The sequence below is a fragment of the Chiloscyllium plagiosum genome, unplaced genomic scaffold (genome assembly GCF_037043375.1).
Source record: "Chiloscyllium plagiosum isolate Xiang-an unplaced genomic scaffold, Cpla_swu_hap1 HiC_scaffold_31, whole genome shotgun sequence".
NCBI classification, from domain to species: Eukaryota; Metazoa; Chordata; class Chondrichthyes; order Orectolobiformes; family Hemiscylliidae; genus Chiloscyllium; species Chiloscyllium plagiosum.
In genome coordinates, this window is record NW_028270169.1 from 15,039,226 (window position 1) to 15,062,181 (window position 22,956).

At 50.3% G+C, this 22,956-nt stretch overlaps 1 long non-coding RNA gene across 1 annotated transcript; it reads right to left on the reverse strand.

The window, feature by feature from the left end:
* Nucleotides 1-10,443: 10,443 nt before the first annotated feature.
* Nucleotides 10,444-16,353, reverse strand: LOC148141864 (uncharacterized). Its single transcript, XR_015752238.1, has 3 exons — nt 16,225-16,353; nt 15,924-16,114; nt 10,444-11,112 (listed from the first exon to the last, which is right to left on the reverse strand). It is a non-coding gene; the product is annotated as an uncharacterized LOC148141864 (long non-coding RNA).
* Between the last annotated feature and the right edge of the window lie 6,603 nt (nt 16,354-22,956).

Below are 22,956 nucleotides of genomic sequence, written 5' to 3' on the forward strand. Positions count from 1 at the left end.
GTCAACGATGCCCTCCACCGCATCTCTTCCACTTCCCGCTCCTCCGCCCTTGAGCCCCGCCCCTCCAACCGCCACCAGGACAGAACCCCACTGGTCCTCACCTACCACCCCACCAATCTCCATGTTCAGCGCATCATCCGCCGTCATTTCCGCCACCTCCAAACGGACCCCACCACCAAGGATATATTTCCCTCCCCTCCCCTATCAGCATTCCGTAAAGACCACTCCCTCCGTGACTCCCTCGTCAGGTCCACACCCCCCACCAACCCAACCTCCACTCCCGGCACCTTCCCCTGCAACCGCAGGAGGTGCAAGACTTGTGCCCACACCTCCCCCCTCACCTCCCTCCAAGGCCCCAAAGGAAACTTCCATATCTGCCACAGATTCACCTGCACCTCCACACACATCATCTATTGCATCCTCTGCACCCGATGTGGCCTCCTCTATATTGGGGAGACAGGCCAGCTACTTGCAGAGCGTTTCAGAGAACACCTCTGGGACACCCGGACCAACCAACCCAACCACCCTGTGGCTCAACATTTCAATTCCCCCTCCCACTCCACCAAGGATATGCAGGTCTTTGGACTCCTCCATCGCCAGACCACAACAAAACGACGGTTGGAGGAAGAGCGCCTCATCTTCCGCCTAGGAACCCTCCAACCACAAGGGATGAACTCGGATTTCACCAGTTTCCTCATTTCCCCTCCCCCCACCTTGTCTCAGTCTAATCCATCGAATTCAGCACCGCCTTCCTAACCTGCAATCTTCTTCCCGACCTCTCCGCCCCCACCCCAGTCTGACCTATCACCCTCACCTTGACCTCTTTCCACCTATCACATTTCCGACGCCCCTCCCCCAAGTCCCTCCTCCCTACCTTTTATCTTAGCCTGCTGGACAAACTTTCCTCATTCCTGAAGAAGGGCTTATGCCCGAAACGTCGATTCTCCTGTTCCCTGGATGCTGCCTGACCTGCTGCGCTTTTCCAGCAACACATTTTCAGCTATTGGTCCTGCACCTCCATCCTGCACCTCAGCCTTTTGGGAGTTCACATTGATAAGGGTGCACTGGCCTCTTGCATGGACACACTCAGCCCTATAGACACCTTCTGGGGTCACCAGCCAAAGCTTCAAGAAGCCAACAGATTCTGCTGTAGGGCAGGCGCCTTGCCCCCTAGCTGTAGAACCTGGAACTGCACTGAGACATTTTTGGGAGGGAAAGAAAAAGTGAAAGACTCTTGAGGACACACTGGTGACATCTCGCAGTATACAAAGTCTCACGTTTGTTAAAACATCCTGACTGTGCCACTAAATGCATTGCTTCAGTCTCTATCTAGTCCTCTGCTGTAACTGTTGTATTATACAGTGAGACATCCTGTTCTGTACAGGTATATGTGTGAGATTGACATAGCAATGTGGAGTACAAAAAAGGTATTCACTAAGGACTGCTTACCATCCAGACAACTGCCTGACTCTATGACTGTGCTAACATGCATAGAAACATAGACACTACGAATAGGAGTAGGCCATTTGGCCCTGCTCCACCATTTAATATGATCATGGCTTACCTGTTATCTCACTGCAAGGCAAGGGAAGGCAAAGACGTTCTGAGCTAAAAGGGGTAGGTGCTAAAAGAGTGAATGTGGAGAGACTGGGTGAACAGCCCTGGGAGGCAGCCTGGACCGGTGTGGGACCCGGGTGCCTGTCCCTGTGCACAAAGTGTCCTTGCAGCAGCATTGCAATGTTAGTTACTGGTATGTCCTGAGGTGCAGAGTTCAAGTGCATAGCAACCTCCAAGTAGATTAGAAAGATGCCCTGAGAGTTCTGAGAGCCTGGCAAGTGCCAGATACCAGTGTCTGTGGGTGAGGAGTGTGTGTGGCTGGTGTCATGGAGCATGCCCTGAGATGTTGTTGCTGGCGGGGAGCTGGAGTCACTAGGGGTACACATTGGGAATTGTCAATTCCTGGTTCCTTTGCAGCGGATGGGTGGGATTGGAAGCTGGATGTTAATGAGGCTGTCAAAAAGCATTGCTCACTGTTAATAGCTATGTTGCCTCTGCCTATTCCCAATTCCAGGAATCTGGTTAGAAAATGCAGTGAGTTGGTCTAAGAGATTGAGATAGGCCTCTCTGGATTCTTCCAGAAATCTCCCCATAGTCCAGTTGTTCAGGACCTCTGTAAGATTCCGCATTGACTGATTGAAATATTTGACAAGGTGATGGAGAATATTGATCAAGGTAGTGCAGTAGATACTGTAAATGCACTTGTGGAAGATATTTGACAAAGTGCCACTCTAATAAGGAAAATGAAAACCCATCGGATTAAGGACTCAGTGATGGAAAGCACAAGGTTGTGGTGTATGCATCTTTGTCAGATTGGGAGGTTGGTCAGTTTTGAGGCTGTTATTCTTTCTGTTTCTTTTTAGGAAACAACTTATACATGAGTGGAAGGAGCAGCGTGGTAGTGTGGACAGTGCTGAGGATCGAGGTAGACTTTAGGAAGATTACGGACAGGAGGGTGAACTGGGCAGAAGTATTGCAACTGGTACTCAGTGTGGTGAAGTGTGAAGTGATGCTATTTGTGAGGACCCATTATAGAAAGATAGGATAAAATAAATGACCAAATTTTTAAAAAAGTACAAACAAGCAGAAAAATCTTGGTGTCTTTACGGGGAAAAAATATTAAAACTGACAGAATAAGTTGATAAGGTGCAGTTGAAAAAAGACAGCTTGTTTGGTTTATATATAAAGACCTAGAATATAAAGCACTCTGAACCAAAACAGGGAAAAGAAGCTGATGAGCGCAGCAGCAGACAAGTGGGCACATAAGAAGGAGTGCAGCAGCTCTAGCAGATCAACAACCACATACAGATGTGTCCTCTATGACTGCGACTGTCACTCCAGTATCAGTCTCTTCAGTCACAAGCAATGCTGCTTCAGGAAAATAGAAAACTAGAACGACGAGGATGAAACCCATGGTCAGCCCTGACTGAAAGACATTCAAAATATAAAAACAAGGAGATTTAGCTGGAGTCTTGTTTATCACTGGTTTGCACTCGCCTGAAATGGTGTGGACAGTTCTGGACACCATCATTCAGGAATGATCCAAAGGCTTTTTAAAGAACAGAAAGAATCAGGGATGAAGGACTTTACTTTTGAGAAGTTGGAAAAGTTAAGGTTGTGTTCCTTGGAAAAGGAAAGCTCCATAAAGGATGTTAACTAAGGTTTACAGGTTGATGAGCTGCTTTGATGGGGTTTAGACAACCTTTCCTTCTGGTGCTTGGGTCAATAACCAAAGATCATAGATTTGTCAGAGAAAGTTGCAGGGGATTAGAATGTCATGTTTGTGAAGTATTGGAAGCTAAATGATTTTAAGAGGGGGTTAGGGAGGTACCTGAGGATGAGACATGCTCAGGATCATGGACAAACTGCGTCAAAGTGGGTTCAACCATGCTGCTCTTTCTAAGAGCCTTATTGGGCTAAATGGATGCTGCAAAAGTCCATGATTCTATACATGGTCACTTCTAGCCCAGCATGAGTCAGGTAGATCCTGGTTGGCCAAGGTGCGATTACAATGAGAAGAGAATAGTACGGGTTCCCCAGAGAACTATTATGAGGGTTATGGAACCAAATGTAATTAAAATAAACAACCAGAGTATAACAAACTGGGTTTGGGAACTTGTTTTTCAACTGACATAATATCTGGCTTCGGGAGTGGGTTATTTAGTTTGATACGAGCTGATGCTATCGGTTTTTGTTTGTGTACCAAATGATCTGATTAAAAGTGATTGTATGATTTGCATTACGAACTGATGTGCGAGGATTATATATAGCTGCGTGTATCCCAAAATGTGTCACCTTAAAAATCTCTCCGTACAATGATATCTAGTTCATAATATTTACTAAGCCTACAGCATTTAATCATAAGAGTTGCAGAATATGTTTTGTTTATTAAACCTGTTCTGCAATTCTCATGATTAAATGCTCATGAAATACTCTGTTTGTGGTATTTGACTGCAGGGTGAGGAGATAAGGTCTTAAATATTGTTTTTAATATGACCTGACCTCAACTAATCTTCTGGGGACTTGAATTCAAATCCTGCCATAAATGTTGGAATTTGAATTCAATAAAAAATATCTGGAATTAAAAATCTACTGATCATGAAACCATTGTTGATTGTTGGAAAAACCCATCTTGCTCAATAATGTCCTTCAGGGAAGGAAATCTGCCAACCTCACCTGGTCTGGCCTACATGTGACTCCAGACCCACAGCAATGTGGTTGACTCTCAACTGTCCTCTGAAATGGCCTAGCAAGCCATTCAGTTGTACCAATCACTACAAAGTCTCAACAAAAAATAAAACCAGACATATGTTAGGGCCCGGATATCCTTGGAGAAGGAGCACGCGGTGTCCACCAACACCCTGGAGTTGTTCAGGGAGAGGTGGGCGCCGCAGGGAGTGGAGTGCATTATTTTCCCCTCCAACTCTATTTTGATTTAGTCCCTGCCCTCCCCTTCACTGTTTGATCACACAGCATTGCCCTTTTTTGTGAAGGGCAATGCTTGTCACTGGCCACTCGGGTGTTTTCCTATCTTCCTGGTGGTGGAAATTGAATAAAGATTCGTACACCTTGTGTCTCTCACTGTGTCTCACACCTGCACACACACACCATGGGTGCTGGGGAAAAAAATAAGCACTACCGCAGTTAGGCAGTAGTGTGGGGGTTATATTAAAAAAAAGAAAAAATAAATAAATAAATAGGATGGTAAGGGCACTGTTTGTCACTGGCCACTTGGGTGTTTTCCTTTCGAGAGCTGGATCAGTATGAGTGTGTGCATGTGAAGAAAAAATAATAATAAAAAAAAAACAGTCAGACCACCTGGCATTAACCTAGGCACAGAAAAGGCAACAGCAGAAACAGCCCTGTTGACCCTGCAAAGTCCTACATCCTAACGTGGAGGGGCGAGTGCCAAAATTGGGAGAGCTGCCTCAAAGACGGGTCAAGCAATAGCCTAACACAGTCATACTCACAGAATCATACCTTACAGACACTAACCCAGACACCACCATCACCATCCTTGGATATGTCCTGTCCCAGCGGTAGGACAACCCAGCAGATGTGGTGGCACAGTGGGATACACTCGGGAGGGAGTTGCCCTGGGATCCCTCAACATTGATTTCAGGCTCCATAAAGTCTTGTGGCTTCAAGATTAAACATGGGCAAGGAAACCTCCTGCTGATTATCATGTATTGCCCCCCCTTGGCTGATGAATCAGTACTCCTCCATGTTGAACAACACTTGGAGGCAGCAGTGAGGGTGGCATGGCTCGAAAATGTACTCTGGGTGGGGGATTTCAGTGTTCACCGCCAAGTGTGGCTCGGCAGCAGCACTAAGGATCGAGCTGGTCAGGTCCTAAAGGATATATCTGCTAGACTGGGTCTGCGACAGGTGGTGAGGGAACCAATAGGAGGGAAAAACATTCTTGAATGAATGAATGGATGAATGATTTTATTATCATGTGTATTTTACAGTGAATAATGCAGTAAAATACTGGGAAAGGCTTCCACTGTTGACAAAATTCTGACGCCACATTTAATATTTTAAGAATAATTTAAAAATAGTATAAACAGAATCCATAACCATTCTGCCACCACTTCACTGGCATCAGTACCAGACACATCCAATATCAAAGACATCGTTCTTCAGGCACCATTTTTGACGCTGGGCCTACCTCGCTAGTATAGCTTCCACCGATGTAGCAACTGATACTGGGTCCCATCCTCGGTCTCTCCTTAATGTCTCTGTCAGAGTCCCGCTCCTGGCTCACCAACCCACCTCACCACCGTCTGCTGGAATCCCGCTCCGGGCTCACCAACTACCTCACCACCATCTGCTCGAGTCCCGCTCCTGGCTCACCAACCACATCACCACCGTCTGCTGGAGTCCCGCTCCTGGCTCACCAACCCACCTCACCACCGTCTGCTGGAATCCCGCTCCGGGCTCACCAACCACCTCACCACCATCTGCACGAGCCCCGCTCCGGGCTCACCAACCCACCTCACCACCGTCTGCTGGAATCCCGCTCCGGGCTCACCAACCACCTCACCATCATCTGCACGAGCCCCGCTCCGGGCTCACCAACTACCTCACCACCATCTGCTCGAGCCCCGCTCCGGGCTCACCAATCCACCTCACCACCGTCTGCTGGAGTCCCGCTCCAGGCTCACCAACCGCCTCACCACAGTCTGCTGGAGTCCCACTCCGGGCACACCAACCACCTCACCACCGTCTGCTGGAGCCCCGCTCTGGGCTCACCAACTACCTCACCACCGTCTGCTGGAGTCATGTTCCAGGCTCACCAACCGCCTCACCACTGTCTGCTGGAGTCCCGCTCCTGGCTCACTAACCCACCTCACCACCGTCTGCTGGAGTCCCGCTCCTGGCTCACCAACCCACCTCACTACCGTCTGCTGGAATCCCACTTCGGGCTCACCAACCACCTCACCACCGTCTGCTGGAGCCCCGCTCCGGGCTCACCAACCACCTCACCACCGTCTGCTGGAGCCCCGCTCTGGGCTCACCAACCACCTCACCACCGTCTGCTGGGGTCCCGTTCCGGGCTCACCAACCGCCTCACCACAGTCTGCTGGAGTCTCGCTCCAGGCTCACCAACCGCTTCACCACCGTCTGCTGGAGTCCCACTCCGGGCTCACCAACCACCTCACCACCATCTGCTGGAGTCCCACTCCGGGCTCACCAAATGCCTCACCACTGTCTGCTGGAGCCATGTTCCGGGCTCACCAACCGCCTCACCATCTTCTTCTGGAGTCATGTTTCGGGCTCACCAATGGCCTCATCACCGTCTGCTGGAGCCACGTTCCGGGCTCACCAACCGCCTCACTACCGTCTGCTGGAGTCCCGTTCCGGGCTCACCAACCACTTTACCACCGTCTGCTGGAGTCCCGCTCCAGGCTCACCAACCACCTCACCACTGTCTGCTGGAGTCATGTTCCAGGCTCACCAACTGCCTCACCACTGTCTGCTGAAGCCATGTTCCGGGCTCACCAAACGCCTCACCATCTTCTGCTGGAGCCACGTTCTGGACTCACCAACCACCTCACCACCATCTGCTGGAGTCATGTTCCGGGCTCACCAACCACCTCACCACCGTCTGCTGGAGTCCTGCTCCGGGCTCACCAGCCACCTCACCGCCGTCTGCTGGAGCCCTGCTCCGGGCTCACCAACTGCCTCAACACCGTCTGCTGGAGTCCCGTCTCCGGGCTCACCAACCAACTGCCTCACCACCGTCTGCTGGAGTCCCATTCCGGGTTCACCAACTGCCTCACCACCGTCTGCTGGAGTCCCATTCCGGGCTCACCAACCACCTCACCATTGTCTACTGGAGCCACATTCTGGGCTCACCAACTGCCTCACCACCATCTGCTGGAGTCACGCTCTGGGCTCACCAACCGGCCCTCCCCCATCTGCTGGAGTCACACTCCAGGCTCACAAAGTGCCTCACCACTGTCTGCTGGAGTTCCTCTCCGGGCTCATCAACCGCCTCACCACAGTCTGTTGGAATCCCGCTCTCGGCCCACCAACTGCCTCACCACTGTCTGCTGGAGTGCCGCTCTGGATTCACCAACCACCTCACCACTATCCGCCAGGTTACAACTCCAGGCTCTCCAGCCTTGACCTCATCCTTACCAATCTGCTGGCTGCAGATGCATCTGACCAAGACAGCAACCTAGACAGAGTGACCACTGCACAGTCCTTGTGGAGACAAAATCTTGCCTTCGCACTGAGAATACCCTCCATTGTGTTGGGTGGCACTATCACTGCGCTAAATGAGTTAGATTTTGAACAGACATTGAATCTCAAATTAGGCATCTTTGAGGTGTCGTGGACCATCAAGCACACCAGAATTGTACTCCAGCACAAACTAACCTCATGGCCAGGCTAATCCCCCACTCAGGAGAAAGTGAGGACTGCAGATGCTGGAGACCAGAGTTGAAAAGTGAGGTGCTGGAAAATGCAGCAGGCCAGGCAGCATCCGAGGAGCAGGAGAATCGATGTTTCGGGCATAAGCCCTTCTTCAGGAATGAGGCTGGTGTGTCAAGTGGGCTCGCCCCCTCCCCCCACCTTATCTCAGTCCCCATCCCGGATTCAGCATCGCCCTCTCGACCTGCAATCTTCTTCCTGACCTCTCCGCCCCCACCCACTCTCTGGCTTATCACCCTCACCCTCACCTCCTCCCACCTATCGTATTCCCAGAGCCCCTCCCCCAAATCTACCCCCCCCCCCAACCTTTTATCCCAGCCCACTTGGCACACCAGCCTCATTCCTGAAGAAGGGCTTATGCCTGAAACGTCGATTCTCCTGCTCCTCGGTTGCTGCCTGGCTTCTGCGCTTTTCCAGCACCACACTTTTCAATTCTAATCCCCCACTCAACCATCAAGCCAGGGAATCAACCCTGGTTCAATGCAGAAGGTCATGCCAGGAGCGACACCACACCTAACACTGAGGTATCAATCTGGTGAAGGTACCTAACAGGACTACTTGCATGACAAACAACATGAGCAACAAGCGATAGACAGAGCTAAGTGAACCCACAACCAACTGATCAGATCTAAGCTCTGCACTCCAGCCAAATCCAGTTATGAATGCTGGTGGACAATTAATCAACTCACTGGAGGAGGAAGCTCCACAAATATCCCTATCCTCAATGATAGAAAAGCCCATCACATCAGAGTAAAGGATAAGGGTGAAGCATTGGCAGCAAACGTCAGCCAGAAGCTGTGCAGGACATTGGTTAGGCCACTGTTGGAATATTGTCTCCTTCCTATCGGAAAGATGTTGCGAAACTTGAAAGGGTTCAGAAAAGATTGACAAGGATGTTGCCAGAGTTGGAGGATTTGGGCTATAGGGAGAGGCTGAACAGGCTGGGGCTGTTTTCCCTGGAGTGTCGGAGGCTGAGGGGTGACCTTATGGAGGTTTACAAAATCATGAGGGGCATGGATAGGGTAAATAGACAAGGTCTTTTCCCTGGGGTGGGAGAGTCCAGAACTAGAGGGCTATAGGTTAGGATGAGAGGGGAAAGATATAAAAGAGACCTGAGGGGCAACATTTTCACACAGAGTGTCGGAATGAGCTGCCAGAGGAAGTGGTGGAGGCTGGTACAATTACAACATTTAAAAGGCATTTGGATGGGTATATGAATAGGAAGGGTTTGGAGGGATACGGGCCGGGTGCTGGCAGGTGGGACTAGATTGAATTGGGATATCTGTTCGGCATGGACAGGTTGGACCGAAGGGTCTGTTTCCGTGCTTTACATCTCTATTAATCTATGATTCTAACTGCTGAGTGGATGATCAATCTCAGCCTCCTGCAGTGGTCCCCAGCATCACAGAAACTAGTCTTCAGCCAATTTGATTCATTCAATGTGATGTCAAGAAACAGTTGGAGGCATTGGATGGTGCAAAGGTAATGGGCCCTGACAATATTTCGGCAATATTCCTGAAGATTTGTGTTGCAGAACTTGCTGCTCCTCTAGCCAAGCTCTTCCAGTACACTGGAATCCACCTGACAATGTGGAAAACAATGCAGAACATCTCTACAGGAGTTCCTCAGTATGGGCCGGGTGCTGGCAGGTAGGACTAGATTGGGTTGGGATATCTGGTCGGCATGGACGGGTTGGACCGAAGGGTCTGTTTCCATGCTGTACAACTCTATGACTCTATGACTTTATAACCATCTTCAGCTGTTTCATCAATGACCTTCCCTCTGCCATAAGGTCAGAAGTGGGAATGTTCACTGATGAATGCACAATGTTCAGTACTATTCGTAGTTCCTCAGATACTGAAGCAGTCCATGTTCAAATGCAATAAGATCTGGACAATTTACAGCCTTGGGCTGACACGTGGCAAATGGCATCTGCTCCACACAAATACCAGGCAATAATCATCTCCAATAAGAAACATTCTAACCACCCTCCCTAGATACTCCTGAATCCCTCACTATCAACATCTTTTGAGTTACCATTGATCAAAACTCAGCTGGACTCACCACATAAACACTGTGGCTACAAGATCAGGTTAGACGCTCGGAATACTGTGATGGGGAACTCACTTCCTGACATCCAAAGTCTATCCATTATCTACAAGGCACATGTCAGGAGTGTGATGGAATACTCCCCACTTACCCAGATGGGTATAGTTACAATACTAAAGACATTTGACACCATCCAGGGTAAAGCAATCTACCTTTCAGCACCACATCCACAAACATCCCCCCCTCCTCCCCCCCCCCCCACCACCGGTGCTCAGTAGCAGCAGTGTGTGCTATCACCAAAGATCCTTAGACAACACCTTCTAATCCCACGACAATTTCAATCTAGGTGGACAAGGGGCAGAGGATGCATAGGAATGCCACCACCTGCAAGTTCACTTCCAAGTCAGATAGTTCCTGACTTGGAAATATATCGCTGTTTTTTCACTGTCACTGGGTCAAAATCCTAGAATTCCTTTCCTAAGGGCACTGGGGTGTCAACCCACAGCAGGTGGACTGCAACCGATTCAAGAAGGCAACTCGCCACCACCTTCGCAAGGGGCAACTAGGGACGGGCAATAAATGGTCGACCCGGCCCAGCAATGTCCCACAAATGAATTCAAAACAATGTCACAATCAAGACAGTCTCCAGAGTGGCACAGTTTGCAGTAATGTTTTGAACAATGCATTTCAGTGGAAATGTATTAATGATTATTTAGCCTGAGGCCTAGCTTATAATGTGAATAGTAATATCAAATATATGTGACAGATGCTTGACACAGAACGAGCTAGAGATACTTTATTGTGTGGTTTTGTTTATTAAACCCCTGTAATTCTTATGCTTAAATGCTCATTGGATAATCTGCATGTGGTATTTGGCTGCTGGATGAGGAAATAAAGTCATAGAAGTTGTTTTAAAATGACTCGAAAGCAGGATGGAAAAACTTGGTCATTCCGCAGTGGTTGACCTTTCTCCTTGATGGCATTGTGGGAGTACATATACATCACATGGATGAGGGAAGACGGAAGCCCACCTTGAGGGCAGTTAGATTCAACAATGGCCACATCCTATGAAAGAACATAAATAGTCATAACAACACCATGAAATATACAAGAAGAATTAGGCCATTTGGCCCATCATATCATGGCTTTATCAAACTTTCCTTTCATCTCTAGAACTCCAGTTTGAAGGTTTGCCTGGATTGATGTAGAGTTTCCTTCTCTGGTTGGAATTATTCCTGAAGATTTCATTTTATGATCACTTGCATCTAACCACACACCCAATCAAATATGCTTCCTCTGTCTGTTTTTTACACCAAATAAACAAATATGCACGACATATACTGAAGAAAATATGTTTATGTTTTAACACCCCTGCAATTCTTTCCCCCCTGGATTGATTGGAACAACGTCTAGTATATTAATCTTTAAGTCTTGAAGGCTCCAGGACAATACTGCAGTGTTGGTGATTCTAACCTGATGGGATTATGTTTCAAGTGGTCTCCATTGAAAGAATACCAAATAATATAATAAAAATAATAAAGTATATAATAAAAGACAAAAGCAATGATAATTATGGTAAAGGAGGGCGAGGTTTGAAGCAGCGTTTTATTTGAACTTTTGTCGACTGTATTTGCTGCTCATAATGCAGGCTCTCTTTCCACTGGTGAGACAATAATTCACCTTATTAATATTTGGTATCTCCTCCCTTCAAACCTGTCAAACAAACCAGCCACACGTAACTTTACTCCACATTGACACCTCTGGGATGTTTCAGCAGGGTGCATCAGCAATGAGCACTGAAAGGTTGCAGTGGGGACTCTGTGCACAGGGAGCCAGCTCTCAGACTGGACAAGGCTGCACACTGTGGAGATGCACGCTTACCTGTCTGAACACCTTCTTGCTTGTCTGTACACTCTCTGCCCCACCCTATCATGCCTAACATACCAATTAGCTCAGTGATGGAAAGAAACAGCTTGCCTTGCTGCTAATTTGCCCTCAGTCTAGGGTGTGTACACCATGCTGTAGGCAGTGTGTGCTATGTCAGTTGCGCACCTTAATCCTAGGACAGCTAAACCGTGAAGGAGGCATGGGGAAGGGGTGGGTTTGTGGGGTGGTTGGGGGGAAGTGAGAAGAATGGCCATCGTGAGCTTCAAGTGGGAGCAGTGCTTAAAAATGTGTTGCTGGAAAAGCGCAGCAGGTCAGGCAGCATCAAAGGAGAATGAGAATCGACGTTTCGGGCATAAGCCCTTCTTCAGGAATGAGGTGGGTGGGCCAAGCAGGCTAAGATAAAAGGTAGGGAGGAGGGACTTGGGAGGGGCATTGGGAATGCGATAGGTAGGAGGAGGTTAAGGTGAGGGTGATAGGCCGGAGAGGGGGTGGGGGCGGAGAGGTCGGGAAGAAGATTGCAGGTCAAGAAGGTGGTGCTGAGTCTGAGGGTTGGGACTGAGAAAAGGTGGGGGAAGGGGAAATGAGGAAGCTGGAGAAGTCCGCATTCATCCCTTGTGGCTGGAGGGTTCCTAGGCGGAAGATGAGGCGCTCTTCCTCCAGGCGTCGTGTTGCCATGGTCTGGCGATGGAGGAGGCCAAGGACCTGCATGTCCTTGGCAGAGTGGGAGAGGGAGTTAAAGTGTTGAGCCACGGGGCGGTTGGGTTGGTTGGTGCGGGTGTCCCAGAGGTGTTCTCTGAAACGTTCCGCAAGTAGGCAGCCTGTCTCCCCAATGTATAGGAGGCCACATCGGGTGCAGCGGATGCAGTAAATGATGTGTGTGGAGGGGCAGGTGAATTTCTGATGGACATTGAAGGATCCCTTGGAGGGAAGTGAGGGGGGAGGTGTGGGTGCAAGTTTTGCATTTTTTGCGGTTGCAGGGGAAAGTACCAGGAGTGGAGGTTGGGTTGGTGGGGGGTGTGGATCTGACGAGGGAGTTGCGGAGGGAGTGGTCTTTCCGGAATGCTGATAGGGGAGGGGAGGGAAATATATCCCTGGTGGTGGGGTCCGTTTGGAGGTGGCGGAAATGACGATGGATGATACGCTGTATATGGAGGTTGGTGGGGTGGTAGCTGAGGACCAGTGGGGTTCTGTCCTGGTGGCGATTGGAGGGGCGGGGTTCAAGGGCGGAGGAGCGGGAAGTGGAGGAGATGTGGTGGAGGGCATGGTCAACCACGTCTGAGGGGAAATTGCGGTCTTTGAAGAAGGAGGCCATCTGGGTTGTTCGGTATTGGAATTGGTCCTCCTGGGAGCAGATGCGGCGAAGGCGAAGGAATTGGGAATATGGGATGGTGTTTTTACAGGGGGCAGGGTGGGAGGAGGTGTAGTCTAGGTAGCTGTGGGAGTCGGTCGGTTTATAGTATACGTCCGTGTTGAGTCGGTCGTCCGAGATAGAGATGGAGAGGTCTAGGAAGGGGAGGGAGGAGTCTGAGACGATCCAGGTAAATTTGAGGTCGGGGTGGAAGGTGTTAGTAAAATTGATGAACTGTTCAACCTCCTTGTGGGAGCACAAGGCAGCGCCGTTACAGTCATCAATGTAGCGGAGGAAAAGGTGGGGGGGTGGTGCCAGTGTAGCTGCGGAAGATGGACAGTTCCACATATCCGACGAAGAGGCAGGCATATCTGGTGCCCATGGCTACTCCTTTGGTTTGGAGGAAGTGGGAGGATTGGAAGGAGAAGTTGTTCAGAGTGAGGACCAGTTCAGTCAGTCAAAGGTGGGTGTCAGTGGAAGGGTACTGGTTGGTACGACGGGAAAGGAAGAAGCGGAGGGCTTTGAGGCCTTTGTAATGGGGGATGGAGGTGTACAGGGACTGGATGTCCATGGTGAAGATAAGGCGTTGGGGACCGGGGAAGTGAAAATCATGGAGGAGGTGGAGGGCGTGGGTGGTGTTCCGAACGTAGGTGGGGAGTTCTTGGACTAAGGGGGACAGGACCATGTCAAGGTATGCAGAAATGAGTTCGGTGGGGCAGGAGCAGGCTGAGACAATGGGTCGGCCGGGGCAGTCAGGTTTGTGGATTTTGGGCAGGAGGTAGAAACGGGCGGTGCGGGGTTGTGGGACTATGAGGTTGGAGGCGGCGGATGGGAGATCCCCTGAGGTGATGAGGTTATGGATGGTCTGGGAGATGATGGTTTGGTGGTGGGAGGTGGGGTCATGTTCAAGGGGGCAGTAGGAGGAGGTGTCCGTGAGCTGGCGTTTAGCTTCAGCAATATTTACTGCATCCGCTGCACCCGATGTGGCCTCCTATACATTGGGGAGACAGGCCGCCTACTTGCGGAACGTTTCAGAGAACACCTCTGGGACACCCGCACCAACCAACCCAACCTCCCCGTGGCTGAACACTTTAACTCCCTCTCCCACTCTACCAAGGACATGCAGATCCTTGGCCTCCTCCATCGCCAGACCATGGCAACATGACGCCTGGAGGAAGAGCACCTCATCTTCCGCCTAGGAACCCTCCAGCCACAAGGGATGAATGCAGACTTCTCCAGCTTCCTCATTTCCCCTCCCCCCACCTTTTCTCAGTCCCAGCCTCAGACTCAGCACCACCTTCTTGACCTGCAATCTTCTTCCCGACCTCTCCTCCCCCACCCCCTCTTCGGTCTATCGCCCTCAGCTTAACCTCCTTCCACCTATCGCATTCCCAACGCCCCTCCCCCAAGTCCCTCCTCCCTACCTTTTATCTTAGCCTGCTTGGCACACCCTCCTCATTCCTAAAGAAGGGCTTATGCCCGAAACGTCGATTCTCCTTCTTCTTTGATGCTGCCTGACCTGCTGCGCTTTTCCAGCAACACATTTTTAAGCTCTGATCTCCACCATCTGCAGTCCTCACTTTCTTCAAGTGGGAGCAGTGTCTGACCACATCCAGCATGGTCACCTCATATGCCAGGGGCTGTGTGGGGAAAGGTGGGGAGGTGTAGGTCTATGTAGATGAGTTTCCAGGGGACTTGGGGAAGTCGGGCTAATAGGATGGGCTGCAGTGAGGAGGTTTGGGGACTCATTGTCTCCTTCCACAGTCTCGCAAATGGAGAAGTGTGCAATGGGGAAGACAATGACTACGAGTGCGAGGATACGTGACTCAACCTGAGGGGTATGCTGCAAAAACTGATCACAGGCCAGAGGCCCAAGCACACAGGTTGCCCATTCTAAGACCATGGTACAGCATCGACTCTCTCTCTCTATATATATATATGGTGCGTCTTCCTGATATCCCCCAGCCACTGTTGGACAATTCTGTGACAGCTAGACTGCTGTGCCCAATGGCCTTTCTTTTATTCATTTATTCATATGTCCCCAGTTGCCCCTTGAGAAGGTGGTGGTGAGCTGCAGTCCACCTGTTGTTGGTTGACTCACAATGCTGGGGGGGAGGGAATTCGGGTGTAAGTTGACCCTCAGCTTGAATTTCTAAGGGACAGAGGTCAGCAGACAGGGTCGAGACAGAGGGCCTGATCGCCTGTAGGGGCCTGTGTGAGAGGTTCCTCCTCTAGCCTCCTGGCAATGCCCTGTCTCCTTGTGAACAGTGGTCACCCAGATAAGGTTTCCTGCCCCCATTGTCATGTTTTTGGCCTAGAGGATGAATGACTGGGTGATGGAATCCTGGTGTATCAGCCCCTGAGGCTGCTGGGCCCAGGTCGCCATGGAAGCCTGATGGTCACATGACCCAGTGCATTGCTGCAGCCCGTGGGCAATGAGTGCCATTGCCTCCCACCTACCTGCCCCTCCCTGTACATGTGGACAAACCCTCCCCCTCACCTCTGATTGCCGATACCGCAGTGTCTTCTCCTGCCTGGGGCGGAGCAGGCACCTGTGCCCCGCAAATTTCTGAGAGCCAGCTACCTGGGCCATTTCTTCCTTGACAGGCCAGTTGCAGAGCTATAGCTGTGAGGTGCTCACCAGAGTACGCTCCCACAATCTCTGTGTGGACGGTTATCCCCAAGGTGTCAGTATCTGAGCTGGTGGGAGGTGCAGTCGGCAGCCTTATTGATATTTCGTCTGAGACTCTCTGTATTCCCATCCTCAAAAGCTGAGTATTGCATTCCGAGTGGAGCCAGGAATTTCGCCAGGGAGCTTCAGGCCTAGTGGAACTGCAAGGCAGAGAAGAGAGAAGGCATTGTCACCCAGTGGCGAGCAGTGATACAGAAAGTGGCTGTGGAGTAAATGTGTCAGTTCCTTTGGAATTAAAAGTAATACTCACTCATTTAACTGGACAAGGACTCAGCATCCCTGCAGGTCTTCTCCCGTGAGGAGCAGGGTTCCCTCCTGGTCGGGAGCGAAGACATTGATTTCAGACAGTTCTCCACCCCTTCAGACTCTTTCTGCCCTGTTATGGGCTGATCTCAATCAAGAAACAAAAGGGAGCCAATGCGTGAGGTTATAATAAGTGATAAATTGCAACTGTCTCAATGAGTGCAAAACAAAAAGCTTTAACAAAGTACTCGAGTTTTGTACTGCCAAAAGACAGAAAAGTTCATCCATCTTAGGATTGTGAACAGAACGGACGCGATCATGACGAGGGAATATTAGACACTAGATTGAAAGCTGGGAGTTATTTGGATGATAATCACCCGTCAGTATTTTCTGCTTTTATTACTGCAGTTCTCTGCTTTTCAAAAAGCAGTTGAAGTGCATTTGAATAGTAAGTAGGATGTAGTGAGGGTATTGGTGATTTAATAGTTTGACCATTTTATCATTGGACATTGTCTGATTATCTCTCTGTTAGTTAGCAAAGACTGCGACTGCTGGAGATTTGCAAGGCAGGTTTGCCTCTTAAGGCTACAGAAAGAGAAACTTCTGGTTTATTGATTCTGAAACTAGCATTGTGCAATTCAGCTTTTGAATTCAGTGTTACACAATCTGTTGAGGAGATTTGACAATGCACCTTCATTTTCAGTAATTGGATATTATAATGTGGAAGAGGTCTTAAAAGGTCACTTACAGAACACCAATGAAGGGCATATTCTCTAACAATGTCAAGGGAGGAAAAAAGCATACTGAAAGGTTCCATTGCAATACTTTATATTGTTTCTCAAAAGCAATAATGAGCTGCTTATATATTATTCCTGTCCTTTTATGTACTAATTTAATTGTCTTGAAATTATTTGTGCACGCAGTTTATTGCCTATCAAATCATTGTCTTTTCTGGGAGCTTCCTTCATGTTGAAAGATTTGTTCTCTCCCTTTTTTTAAGATTAGAATCCCTACAATGTGGAAACAGACCATTTGGCCCAACCAGGCCACACCGACCCTCTGACTAGTGCACCTGACACTATGGGCAATTTAGCACGGCCAATTCACCTAACCTGCACATCTTTGTTACTGTGGGAGGAAACCCACGCAGACACGGGGAGAATGTGCAAAATCCACACAGTCACCTGAGACAGGAATCGAACCCAGGTCCCTGGTGGTGTGAGGCATGTGTGATCACCACTGAGCCACAGTGCCCTCTTTCTAAGGAAATTGATGGCCAAAGACATGGATTCCCAAAACCAGGAAATCCAATCTCTATCTAACAGAAGGGAATGGATTTTCATTTGAGAACTTCTTGATGAATTAAGATGTATTTGAAAGGGAAAATGTAAATCTAACCATTGCTTTTAAATTACATGTTGTGGATAGGCTTATAGGAAGGATGTTGTGAAACTTGCAAGGGCTCAGAAAAGACTTACAACGATGTCACCAGGACGAGCTATAGGGAGAGACTAAATAGGCTGTGGCTATTTTCCTTGGAGCATCGAAGGCTGAGGGGTGACCTTACACAGGTTTATAAAATCACGAGGGACATGGATAGGGTGAATAGTCAAGGTATTTTTCCCAGGGTAGGGGAGTTCAAAACTAGAAAGTATAGGTTTAAGGTGAGAAGGAAAATATTTAAAAAGGGCAACTTTTTCACGCAGAGGGTGGTGCATGTACGGAATGAGCTACCGGAGGAAGTGATGGAGGCTAGAACAATTACAACACTTATAAGGCATCTGGATGGGTATATGAATAGGAAGGGTTTCGAGGGATAAGTGCCAAATGCTGGCAAAAGGGATTAAATTAGGTTGAGATATCTGGTCAGCATGGACAAGTTGAACCAAAGGGTCTGTTTCCATGCTGTACATCTCTATGATTATCTTCTCTATTTATGGTGGGGCAGGAGTGGACATTTGACTGAATGAGGCACATAGGCATCCAGAGATATGTCCAAGTTAGTGCTTGTACATATGTGGCTCATTTCAATGGGGTGCCATCTCACTCATTGTCATCAGTGACTCTTGTTCCGAGTAAAGGAGTGTGTGGATGCAATTTTGGGCTTAAATTAGCTTTGAATATCGGATCCATACTTAAAGCCAATGCTGATGCATAAAGGGTGGCCAATGGTGAGGTGCCTCTATTTGAGCAAATATCTTAAGGATGGAATTTGTGAGACACTGGACAAAGTTGTTGCTAAAAGCAAGACTGTATAATCATTCCCACCTATATCTCAACAACTGCATCAAATCGAAGAACAAAATGGACTGACTGAGCATAAGGTGATGTACGTATGGAAGATATCAGCTCTGCATTTCATAACAATAATAAATTCTACTTATATCACACTTTAACGTTATCAAAGATTCCACGATTATTCATAGCAGCAGTATAAAATGAAATACAGATACTCAGCTATATCATGATATAATGAGGTAGATTTAAAGGATTAACTTAAAGGGGAAGAGAGGTGGAGTGATGGATGAATTTAGTTTCTGACATTGATTCAACAATGAAAATAGAGGTTGCACAAAAGGCCGGGGAGGTGGGGGGAGGTGTGATGGTGGCTGTGGGGGTTGTGATATTTTGACCTGCGGGACTGGAAGAGCTTCTGGCAGCGTTTCTCAAAACTTTTCTCACCGTGAGAATTGTTGTGACTCTGCAATGAAAACTGAGAGATGTGGTGCTGGGGGCCAGAAGATCTGTGACAGCGGGGGACACAGAGAGTGGGGGGGGTGAGGGGGAGAGGGGGGTGGGAGTAAAGGCCCCTCAGTGAGGGGCTCCGTGGTGGTGCTGTTTCTTTCAAACAAACGGCTTATCATTGTCACTTGCATTTTACAGCAAATCATAGAGTGAAATACAGTGAAAAGCTTCAACAGTCCGGTTTTAGAATAAAAAGGATAAAAGATATCACAGAAAGAGTGTCCTGTGCCAGCTCACCAATGACACATGCACTGCCCACCCCCTTGCCTGCACTGGATCCACCAGTGTAAGAGTCGCCACTCTTTAGGCACTATCTCTTTGTCACTGGGCCCACCTCACTCCTGCCGCCAATACCGATGCTACTCAATGATGCCAGGAGTCCCCAGCTCTAGGCTTAATGCAACAAGAAGTTCCCCAGCTCCAGGCCTAATGCAACCAGGAATCCCAGGCTCCAAACATACTGCAAACAGGAGTCCCCACTCCCCTGCTACCTTGACGATGCTGGGGTCACTGGCTCTGGGCCTACTGCAACCAGGAGTCCCTGGCTCCAGGCCTACTACACCTAGGAGTCCCTGGATCTGGGCCAATGCAACCAGGGGTCCCCGGCACTGGGCCTACTGCAATGAGGAGTCTCAGGCTCTGGGCCTACTGCAACCAGCACTCCTAGGCTTCACTGCCAGACCAGGCTGCCACTGTCCCTTCGCCAAGACCCCTGCTCTGGCCACCCTCTTCAGAGCTGTTACCTTGCCTGTGCCACTATCTTGAAGAATCCACTGCCCCTGGCACCACTGATTGCTGAATGGACTTTGCCGCTTCTTCTGGCAACCCTGAACACTGGGAGGACATTCCTGGGGAGAAGGTAGCCAAGAGTACAATAGGTAGATGGAGGTGGGGATGAAGGTGATAGGTCAGAGAGGAGAGTGGAGTGGATGGGTGGGAAGGAAGATTGGCAGGTAGGACAGGTCATGAGGATGGTGCTGAGCTGGCAGGTTGAATCTGGGGTAAGTTGGGGTAGGGGAAATAAGGAAGCTGGTGAAGTCAACGTTGATGCCCTGAGGTTGAAGTGTTACAAGGCGGAAGATGAGACATTCTTCCTCCAGGCGTCGAGTGGTGAGGGAGTGGCAGTGGAGGAGGCCCAGGACCTGCATGTCCTCAGCAGAGTGGGAGGGGGAGTAGAAATGTTGGGCCATAGGGTAGTGGGGTTGATTGATGCGGTTGTCCTGAAGATGTTCCCTAAAGTTCTCTGCGAGAAGGCGTCCAGTCTCCCCAATGTACAGGAGGCTGCTTTGGGAGCAATGGATATAATAAAGGACATTGGTGGATGTGCAGGTGAAACTTTGATGGATGTGAAAGGCTCCTTTGGGGCCTTGGATGGAGGTGAGGGAGGAGTAGAGGGCACAGGTTTTGCAATTCCTGCGGTGGCAGGGGTAGGTGCCAGGATGGGAGGGTGGGTTGTAGGGGGGCATGGACCTGACCAGGTAGTCACAGACTGTGTGTCTGAAGGTAATGAAGGTATGACAGGGGTTTTGGCAGCCAATGATCTGAGGGTGACAGGAGACAGATATTGCACAGAGTTGGAAGCAAGTGGTCTTGGTGATGAAGGAGAAATGGTCACTGGAGGCTAAACTCAACTTCAATCAGGACTTTAGGGTGTGGATGAAAGATGAGATCAGTTCCTGGGGAATACTGTTTGTGCTGGAGGTGGAAGGCAATATTAAAAACTTGCTGGTATTAAATTAGAGGCAGGATTTCTCATCCAGTGTCATACCAGCAGTCTGATAAATCACAGGGAGTGGAGGAAATGGTGTGGGTGTCACTGGCTAGGCCAACGTTTACTGCCCATCCCTAATTGCTTTTGAGAAGTTGCTGACTGAGTTGCTTTCCTAAATTGCCATAATCCTGGGGTTTAGGGACATGCCAGTGACAGTGAAGTTTGAAAGTGAGAATGGGGTGTGAGGAGTTTGCCGGTGGTGTAGGTACCATCGAAAACAACGAATGTTGGAGATCACAGTGGGTAAGGCAGCATCAGTGGACCCTGCATTGTGCAGGTAGTACTAATGCCATTGTTCTTCTAGATGGTAAAGATAACAGGCTTGAAGTATATTGTGAAGGAGCCTTAGTGAGTGAGTGTGAAAAGGCAGTGCAGGAAGAGAAGGAAGCATTCGGAGTGGTCGGGTTTGTGGAAAGTTGGGCATTGACTATACAGTGGTACTTGGTGGTGACCAACCAGGGGGTAGCTGAAGGCAGATACTAGTCTCTGGTGCTGTTAGTGCCCTTTCTCCTGCTCACCCAGATCTCCCTCTCTGCACCTGCTTTCTGCATGGGGTCTGCTCATTGCTTTTGCTTTCTTTGCTTTCAGTTCAAACTTTTCCTCAGCTTCCTGTGCTCTGTCCACTGAGTGCATTCTTTGTCCCTGCTCTCCCCATGTCACATCTCTCCCCTTGTCCCAGCTCTCCCCGTGTCCCTGCTCTCCCCATGTCCCTGCTCACCCCGTGTCCCTGCTCTCCCCGTGTCCCTGCTCTCCCTGTGTCCCTGCTCTCCCTGTGTCCCTGCTCTCCCCATGTCCCTGCTCTCCCCATGTCCCTGCTCTCCCCGTGTCCCAGCTCTCCCTGTGTCCCTGCTCTCCCCATCACCCTGCTCTCCCCTTGTCCCTGCTCTCCCTGTGTCCCTGCTCTCCCCATGTCCCTGCTCTCCCCATGTCCCTATTCTCCCCATGTCACTGCTCTCGCGGTGTCCCTGCTCGCCCCATCACTCTGCTCTCCCCATGTCCCTGCTCTCCCCTTGTCCCTGCTCTCCCCATGACACTGCTCTCCCTGTGTCCCTGTTCTCCCCATGTCCCTGCTCTCCCCAAGTCCCTGCTCTCCCCATGTCCCTGCTCTCCCCGTGTCCCTGCTCTCCCCTTGTCCCTGCTCTCCCCATGTCCCTGCTCTCGCCATCACTCTGCTCGCCCCATGTCCCTGCTCTCCCCATGTCACTGCCATCCCCTTGTCCCTGCTCTCCCCATGTCACTGCTCTCCCTGTGTCCCTGCTCTCCCCATCACTCTGCTCTCCCCTTGTCCCTGCTCTCCCCGTGTCCCTGCTCTCCCCATGTCCCTGCTCTCTCCATGTCCCTGCTCTCCCTGTGTCCCTGCTCTCCCCATGTCATTGCTCTCCCCTTGTCCCTGCTCTCCCCTTGTCCCTGCTCTCCCTGTGTCCCTACTCTCCCCATGTCCCTGCTCTCCCCATCACTCTGCTCTCCCCTTGTCCCTGCTCTCCCCGTGTGCCTGCTCTCCCCATGTCCCTGCTCTCCCCGTGTCCCTACTCTCCCCGTGTCCCTGCTCTCCCCGTGTCCCTGCTCTCCCTGTATCCCTGCTCTCCCTGTGTCCCTGCTCTCCCTGTGTCCCTACTCTCACCATGTTCCTGCTCTCCCCGTGTCCCTGCTCTCCCTGTGCCCCTGCTCTCCCCATGTCCCTACTCTCCCCATGTCCCTGCTCTCCCCATGTCCCTGCTCTCCCTGTGTCCCTGATCTCCCTGTGTCCCTGCTCTCCCCATGTCACTGGTAACCCTGTGTCCCTGGTCTCCCCATGTCCCTGCTCATCCCGTGTCCCTGCTCATCCCGTGTCCCTGCTCTTTCCATGTCCCTGCTCTCCCTGTGTCCCTGCTCTCCCCATGTCATTGCTCTCCCCTTGTCCCTGCTCTCCCCTTGTCCCTGCTCTCCCCGTGTCCCTGCTCTCCCCATGTCCCTGCTCTCCCCATCACTCTGCTCTCCCCTTGTCCCTGCTCTCCCCGTGTCCCTGCTCTCCCCATTTCCCTGCTCTCCCCGTGTCCCTGCTCTCCCCTTGTCCCTGCTCTCCCCCTGTCCCTGCTCTCCCTGTATCCCTGCTCTCCCTGTGTCCCTGCTCTCCCTGTGTCCCTACTCTCACCATGTCCCTGCTCTCCCCGTGTCCCTGCTCTCCCCGTGTCCCTGCTCTCCCCATGTCCCTGCTCTCCCCATGTCCCTGCTCTCCCCGTGTCC